Raw genomic sequence first — 8,661 nt, 5'->3', positions numbered from 1 at the left:
CCCCCCCCCCCCCCGCCACCACACACACTCCCATGTCTGATTCTCACAGACCCTGCAGCCTGGCCTTCCCTGGCGAGACCACCTTACACACCAAGAGCTGGGCTCTGGGCCGGGGACAGAAGGACCAGGGATGAAGTAAAATGTCCTCTCATTCCCAGAACATGTCCACCCTTCTTAGAATTTGGCTAGCTCAGCACCCAGCCTCTTCCCTTGTCAAATTCTACTCTCCTCCTAGACCTGAAACCCAGGGGTGGGCGGTCAGTTGCCTGGTGCCTCCTGAGGCCTTTCCAGAATCAACTACAGCTGGAGGAAACCTGAAGGACAGAGGTGGGCTGCCTCACAGAACCCTCTTCCTCCGGGAAGCAGGACATTCGTGGGTCGTGTGTGATGAGTCCACTCTGGGTATGTTGAGCTTGTGGGCTCTGGGATGGGCCAAAGGGAGGTGCTGAGTGGGCAGATTCCACTGCTCCCTGAATCTCGCCCCCTCTCCCAACCCAGAAGGGAGGAGAGGCCCCTGTGCAGTGCTTGGTGGGGGGAGGTGGGATGGAGGCAGGAAGCTTCACTGTTGGAGGCACCTGGCCAGACCCACCAGTAGAAGCAGAGCCCCTGGGGTGGGAGCGGAGGGCAATGGGGAGGCCGCCGGGTACCAGGCTCCCTTCCCACAGCCCTCCTAGAGGGGCTGCCTCTGGCATTAAATGGGGCCCCTTGCTCAGAGATCAAGCCCTGGCATCGTGGAGTGACCTGAGTGCCAGCCTCACCTCACACTGGCACTTTCCCAAAAACAGCCTCCGGAGTGTCGGCCTTCCCTCGGGCGCTGTTCCAGGTGGCATCCTCGTCATCCTCACACCAGGGCAGAGAACAGCCACAGGTGCTGGTCACAGGTGAGTGGTGTGCGGCTGGGGCCAGGCTCCCAGCATGGGTTTTCGGTGGGTGGATGGTAACTAAGAAATCCTCAAACTCACGGACAGTTTGGCTAAGAATCTCCCTTAAAAGCTCCAAGGGCCTCGTTAACCAAACCTGGCATCTTGGAAAGCCCTGGAACCCTTGGGCTGGGGAGGCTGCTCTCCCTCCTCAGGAGGAGAGGCCGCTCAGATGCGGCCCAAGCACAGCAAGCGCCTGGTTACCTGCCCCAGGCACACCATGTCGCCTTGCTCCACACGGGGGATGCACAGGAGCAAACATCTCCTTCCCTGGTCTCAGCGATGGGGAAAGAAGCCGTGAGTAAGAGAAAAGCAACAACCATCACCCGCAGACCCCTTACCCTGGTTTCCTCTCCAGAGAGCTGACCGTCCCAGAGAGGCCTGTTCGCTATTTTTTGCAAATGCCAGCTGACAGATCCCTTTCCTTGGCCTCGGGGTGTGCATTAGAGACAGGGAGCAAGACGGCTTTGACTCTCACTCGGGCCGCATAAACAGCGCCCTGCCAGCAAGCGGAGGCACAGTGAGGCAGGGGGTGTCTGCAACACCCGCTTTCTCCCCGCCGCCTCTCAGCACGACTCCACACTTCCTGCTTCTCTCCGCTTCGATTTCTCCTCCAACACTGGATCAATAAGCTCAGCGCTCTCCTTCGAGAAGGCAGTGGTAACAATCAAGTCAGGAAGGTGCCTACAACAACCTGTGGAAGGAGGGAGGGGAAAGGTCGGGGCGCCTTCTGCCCAGTCTTGATGGCCCGCCCGCTTGGCTTTGAGGACACGCAGCACTCCCCAGCTCTGCCTACGTGCCAGGCCAGTGCTGGCAGGTGGGGACCCGTGCCGACCGCACCCCGAGCAGCGCCTTTAGTCTTCACCAGGTACGGAGCTACGCACGGGATGTAATCAAGTACTAACTCAGGCAACTCTTACCATTCCTCATCGCACCCTTTACAGGTAAGGAACCACACCCAGGCCACCCAGCAGGGCTGGTTTTGAGGCCAATGTGTATGCCGCCCTCCAGAGCGGGAGCTCTGATCCATCAGGGCATATGGAGTCTTCACCAACTAAAGGAGTAAGTTGTGGCTTTCATCGAAAGCACAGCGTGATGGGCGCTTGGAAACCAAAACCCCAAAAATCCCACTCCTGATAAAAGCCGTCACTGGCCTGAACTTCCAGCAGGGCCACCAGTGGCCTCTGCAGGTCCCACCAGGGAGCAGGCCAACAGTGCCAGCAATCCTGTGTCCCCAGTAAGCTAGGCTAGCTTCAATTTGTCCAATAAGTCACCAAAATGTCACTAGAAGTACCACCACTGCAGACCTAAACTACATCTCCTAGGCTGCCTCTTGCAACCAGGAACAGCACAAAATTCGGCTGTCAGGCCATCGTCGTCCACATTTTTGTCCACACAATACGGCCACTGTGCTCAGGGTGGGTGTGCTCTCAGCCAGAGGAGCCCTGCTGGGACCAGGGTAAGGCTGCCACCTTCGTGGTGGAGCCAAGCGTCAGGCCCTGGAATGCTCCTTCAAGGATCTGTCAGGGGCGCCTTCGGCTCAGGTCATGGTCCCAGGGTCCTGGGATTGAGCCCCACGTTGGGGCTCCCTGCTCCGTGGGAAGCCTGCCTCTCCCTCTCCCACTCCCCCTGTTCCCTCTCTTGCTGTGTCTCTCAAATAAATAAATAAAATCTTTAAAAAAAAAAAAGGATCTGTCCAGAGTTTCCACCCTAAATAGCTGTCATGTAGCATCTCCTACAGCCTCGGAGGGCAGCTGTGGGCAGGAGGCACACCGGAAGGGGAAGCCATGGCCCTGCTTTGGGGGTGCCTGGCTGATGGAGGTTTTGGAAGCCCACAGTCTGGGCTCCCCGCCGCCCGTTCCCAAGCCCCTCGGCACATCCATGTAGGAGGGCAGCCAGAGGGGGTGAGAAGAAGGGAGAGTGGCTCAGAAACAGGCCCCAGGGATCTCCAAATGAACGAACAAGATTCCCATACATCTGCTCCCCTGACCCTCCCAGCACGCGCACCCCCACCAGGCTCCAGCCCCGGCCCCCAGCTGGCCTCGGCAGTGCCAGCAAAAGCAGGTCAAAAGCAGAAGGAAGGAGCTCTTGGCAGAGGACTCCAGCCGTGGCAGAAGCGAGCCTCTGATGGATGGGGCCACTCCTGGGGAGCTTTCTCTCCAGGCAGCTCTGCGCTGTCCTAACCGTGTCCAACGGGGGCCCCAGGGCTGGTGGCCAGCAGGGACAGATGAAAGGAAAGAACTCAGCCGGTATCAAAGCGCCCAAGAGAGGCTTGACTAAGGCTGAGATGTCTGGGTAGGGGGAGCTGAAGAGAGGACACAAAAGCAGGGAAGGTGACAGACAAGAAGAAAGGAGAACGAGAATACCAAAGTCAGAGACGGGAGAGGAAACAGCACGTGGCCTGGGGCAGCTCAGCTGCCTGCTACCGTGAGTGGCCTCCGTGGTTCAGAGCCACGCCAGCATGGCCCCACAAGCCCTTGATTTAAGGCTGCAGGGACAGGGGAAGAGGGTGGGACAGCCACACTGGGACAAATGGTGCTGCGTGGGCTGCCAGGATATGTAGGCAGGGGCATGGATCAGGCTCCGAGAAAGGAGGCGAGCCAGGGGTCTGGGCCTGCAGGGCAGTGGCAGGAAGGACAGGGATGAGGAGGGTGCAACTGGCATAGCAGGGGCTGCCCTGACCCAGCCTCTTTCAAGGGCAGGGGAGACTGGCAGGTTGAACACTGCCCCCTGGTGCAAAAGGAGAGCTACTGCCGACCTGCGCACGCCTGCCCAGGTACCAGAGCGTCAGAAGGCCACTGGCCCTGACAGCTCCACATCCTTTAGGACTCACTCAGAAGGCATTCCTGGACATCACACCTCCTCAGCGAGCTCCACACCCTCCCTGGAAAAGCTCTGTCACTGTCCTTGCCACACTCCACTGTCTTCCTGTCTATGGAGGATGTCTGTGAGGTCACATCTGTCCTCGGGAAGGAGCACTTAATGTTATAACGATTCGTTGACCCATCTCACGAGACACTGGGAGGACCTTGGTGACGGGATCCTCGGTTTATTTTGTCCTTTCCTGTCTCCCTTGTCCTCTGTACTGTGCCTGACGCCGTGATTAAATGTCTGGGGAATGAATTAATGAACAAACAAATGAACGAATCCTTCAGATCACGAGTTTCCAGAAATATTATGGAATGCTGAGACAAAGAGTCACAGCCCCTCCTAGGAGCAGCACACACAAGTTAGTGGGACATACAAGTGCCTCTTACACACAGATTAGAGCCCAAAGTGTTAACAAGGAAGTTTAGCTGAAAGGGCAAGTTCAGCAAAAAGCTCCTCCCAAACAGAAGATGGGAACCAGGAGGGCTGAGCAAGGCAACTGGCACTCCATTCTGGACAGTGGCTGTGCAGGGAGACAGACCCCAGAATGCAGCAGGCACGCGGGTGGGCCAGGAAGCTCCCTGACCCCTTCACGGCACACCACCCCCGCTGAAAAGTCATGGAGGACACCCTCCCCACTTGTTCACGCAGTTCTCCCCAGTCCCAGGGTGGCAGGAAAGTAGATGCCAGTGTATGGGCTGAACCGTGTTCCCCAAGGAGGCCTATGGAAGCCCCAAACCCCAGGGCCTCAGAATGTGACCTTAGTTGGAACTGCATGGGTATTCAGTGAAATTGAGGCCCTTAGGGTGGGCCCTAATACAATATGCTTGATGTCCTTATAAAAAGGGGAAATTTGGAACCAGAGAAAGACAAACACAGAGGGCAGATCCTATGAAGACACACAGGGAGAAGACGGTCATGTGTCCAGAAAGATTCATCTAGAAGGCTTGCTAGAAAGTACCAGAAGTCAGGAGATAAGGAAGGACCCTCCCCTACAGCTTTTGGAGGAAGCAAGGCCCTGCCGACACCTTGATTTTAGACTTCTGGCCTCCAGAAGTGTGAGATAATAAATCTCTGTTATGAGTTTCGGGGACTTTGCTTTGGCAGCCCTAGGAAACAAGCAGACCCAGGTTCTCCACTGATGACCAGAACCTACTGAGACCCTAAAACCAAGGACCAGGACAAGGGAGGCCACAGGCTGGTAAAAATGTCCCCTTCTTTCACCTGCTCAGGCTGACCCAGGCCACAGCAGGGCCTTCAGAGTACGGAGCTATTTAGGATTGTGGTCAGTGTCCCCTCCAGGGAAGGCCGAGTGGGAGGCAGCGACCACGAGCAGCGAGCAGCGCCAGCACGAGCATGCAGCTGCACGGAGAGCGGGCAGGCAGCAGGACGACCTCCTGAAGGACACCAGGGCCGAATCTTCAAGGACGAGGAGAAGGGGGAGGCGGTTCAGGCGTGGGGCAGCTGGAGCGAAGGCAAAGGAGGGAACAGCCTTGTAGTGGCTGTGCACTGAGGCCAGAGGCAGGAGTGAAGGTGCTCAGGAGGAGGTCAAGGGCCAGCACCTGGACTCGGACACCAGGTCAGGAGCTTGCAAGCACAGCAAGGGACGAGGACCGTATCCCTGGGGTCGGGAGGTGCCAGCCAAGAAACCAGGCAGGGGAGAAGAGACCTGCAGTGTGGCGGGACCCCTCCGGCCGTTCTGAGGAAGCTGGATGTGAGGAGGAAAGACTAGAAGGTGGAAGACAAATGAGGAAGATGTTCTAATGTAGGCCAGAGACAACGAGAACCCAGAAACACGGCGGCAGCAACACCACCAGCACCTCTTAGACGAGGGGTAGTGGCCACAGGTAAGGAGGACTCGTGGCTCCTGCTTGAAAAGCAGGAATGAACAGCAGTGATGCCCAGTGATGCCCCGTTAACACAGAAGTGTAGGTAGCGAGCAGCGAGGAAGAGCAACACCCGCGGCCCCCGGGAGGACTGCTCGGTCCTGAGACCCCTCAGGTCACATGCCAGGTCCTCCCAACACCCCCGCGACAGTTCCCTGTGCCCCGAGGGCAAGGGTCTAGAGTCAAGGGAGGTGAGACCCAGGCAGGCCAGATGGCGCTAGCCCTGGCCCCCAGGCCCTGGAGAGGCTCCGCCCGGGGGGGACAGGTGGCAGACAGAGCCCGGGGAGCCGGGGAAGGGTGGCCAGGCAGGACAGGGACGCCACACACCCCTCAGCTTCCACAAAGTGGCCCCGGGCTGACAGGCAGGCGGCATGGCGAGGACCCCTCTCAAGGAAGCCACCAGCCCAGGGCAGAGCGGCAGCGACTGGCAGGTGCTGGGGAAGCGGCTGCCTCAGTCTCTCCTCCAAGGGGTGTGGTGGCCGGCGATGAGCAGCCCTCGAGTCCCACTGCAGCCAGGCTTTCCGACCCGCGTCTGTGTCAGTCTTCAGTATGAATGGACAGCCAAGATCACCAGCTATTTGAGGCAATCACCCCAAACTCACCAAAACAAATGGGGAATAAAACAGGGAACTCTGAGGAGAAGAGTAATATGGAGAGCAGATAGTTAGGAAAAAAACTATAATTAATCTCGGAGAAGTAAGAGAAGCTATTGCATTGAGAGGCGGCAGCTATTTTAAAGGCAACGAGAAAGAGCTCTAGGAAATTAAAAATAGAGTTGCAGACATTTTTAACCATAATAAATAGAAGAATGAGAAGACGGTTGAGGACACTGCCCAGAGAGCAGAACAGGAAGACTGGCACAAAGCAGTCCCGATGCTGGGGACGTGCACTCCGGCGGCGGTGGCGAGGGCGCTTGGAGATGCCAGCGTGATGCCGCAAGTCCCACCTGGCGAGGGGACCAGGCGGGATCCGCCAGCTTCCTGCATGAGTTTGCTGGCACAAGCGTCACAAATCACCACAGACTTCGTGGCTTAAAGCAACAAAGATCTATTCCCTCTCCGTTTTGGAGGCCAGAAGTTCAGCATCAGTTACATGGGCTCAAATCAAGGTGCTGGGAGGGCCATGATCCCCCCAAAGTCTTGGGAGAGGGTGTCCTATGCCACGGCCCCCTGCTTGTGGTGCCTGCCAGACACCTCTGCTTGTGGCCACATCCCTCCAGTCTTGGCCTCTGGGGGCACTCGGCCTTCCCTGCCCTGTGTAATCTCCTACCTCTCTCTCCCAAGGACACGTGTGACAGCATTAAAAGGGTCCCCAGGTAAGCTGGGGTCATCTCCCCATGTCAAGGTCCTTCCCCTCATCACCTCTGCAACACTTTTGCCATTTACAGCGTCCAGGGATGAGGACCCAGAGATCTTTGGGGGCCACTATCCAGGCTACTACACTTCCAAAAAGGAGAACGAGAAGAAGGTCACGTAACGGTCTTTGACAGGGACACTGAGCCAGAAGCTACTTCTGAGGGAAGATGTCCTCCAACCTAGAACTCTCCACCCAGTTAGACTACCAATCAAGTGGGGGGGGGGCAAAATAAAGACCTTTTTGGGCACATCCAGCAAAGGCAAGCTCACTGCCCATGAGCCCATTTGCCTGGGAAGCTCCTGGCGAAGGGGCACTAACAAGATGAGGGAGTAAATAAGCCAAGATGAGGAACGTGGAAGCCGGCACAGAAAGAGGCAAGGGGGGCACTCGGAAAGATGGTGACAGAGAACCACTGCCCGGACTATAGCAGAGGCCAGGAGAGGGAGAGAAAGGGGGTACTAGATTGCCTGAAGCCCCTGAAAGAATGGAGAGTAGATGGCAATCTGCAATTTAGGGATGAAGAGTGAGGCAAACAGTAACTCCGAAACTGAGAGGTTATACAAGAAAATGTTACCACATACGCACCTGGGGTTCTCAAGTGTGAATATTTACTTGATTTTAATAATGTACAAACTGAAAATGTACTTAAACAAAAATGGTTACCTAAGCAGGGAAAGTGGTACAGGTCGGGGGCTGGGGCGGAGGGAGCGAAGTCTTCCACAGCAGAGCCCAGCAGACAGAGTCAAAGGCCCTGTGCAAACAGGGGTGTCAGCAGCTAGGAGTAACATGTTTGCCTCTGGGGAGACAATCAGGGAGGGCAGGTTGGGCAGGGGACTGATGGGAGTTTTTACAGGCCTCATGACACAATTGGACTTCCCCAAGTGTCCACATATATTATTTTGATAAAATTACAGTTAAAGTTAACAAAAGGAAAAGCAACTCAACAAACAGCTGCAATTTTTCTTGCTCTTGTGGATTTTATACTGATTAGATAGATTCTGGATACACATCTACCTGATGCGGGGCTCGATCGCAGGATCCTGAGATCATGACCTGAGCCGAAGGCAGACGCTTAACGACTGAGCCACCCAGGCGCCCCTAGCTCATTAATTTTAATGGCTGTATAATGGTATACATACTATAACTCATCCATGCTCAAATTAGGGACACAGACCAGAGGTTGTCTCCAAATTTTAGCTATTAAAAACTGTGATGTGGGCGCCTGGGTGGCTCAGTCATTAAGCGTCTGCCTCCGGCTCAGGTCATGATCCCGGGGTCCTGGGATCGAGCCCCGCATCGGGCTCCCTGCTCCACGGGAAGCCTGCTTCTCCCTCTCCCACTCCCCCTGCTTGTGTTCCTGCTCTCGCTATCTCTCTCTGTCAAATAAATAAATAAAATCTTTAAAAAAAACCAAACTGTGATGTATAGACTGGCAAAGGGATCATTGTTGAAACCAGGGGACAGGTACATGAAATTCATTGTACTATTTGCTCCATTTTTATGGATGTTTGGAAACAACCATAATAATCTCAATTAAAATGTTAAAAAATGAATAACCTTGAACCCATATACAAAATGTGCAGGAATTTCTCCAGGGCCTACACATAGAATTGGAACTGCTGCCTCAGATG

The 8,661-nt window shown here is 55.6% G+C and overlaps 1 protein-coding gene across 6 annotated transcripts in view; it reads right to left on the bottom strand.

Annotated features, from left to right (window-relative positions):
• The window catches only part of PC (pyruvate carboxylase), a 96,030-nt gene that overhangs the window by 24,900 nt on the left and 62,469 nt on the right, over window positions 1–8,661 (bottom strand). For 3 of the 6 annotated variants that reach the window (XM_081797707.1, XM_081797708.1, XM_081797709.1), the window contains one exon: window positions 1,262–1,614. The exons of the other annotated variants lie outside the window; for them this stretch is intronic. The gene's annotated coding sequence lies outside the window, so the exon portion shown is untranslated. The remainder of the gene's footprint in view (window positions 1–1,261; window positions 1,615–8,661) is intronic. 6 annotated transcript variants of the gene reach the window in all.

The sequence above is a fragment of the Leptonychotes weddellii genome, chromosome 11 (assembly GCF_054177405.1).
Source record: "Leptonychotes weddellii isolate Sample4059 chromosome 11, ASM5417740v2, whole genome shotgun sequence".
NCBI classification, from domain to species: Eukaryota; Metazoa; Chordata; class Mammalia; order Carnivora; family Phocidae; genus Leptonychotes; species Leptonychotes weddellii.
Note: the sequence above shows the minus strand (reverse complement) of the source record. Positions and strands in the feature narration are given on the sequence as shown.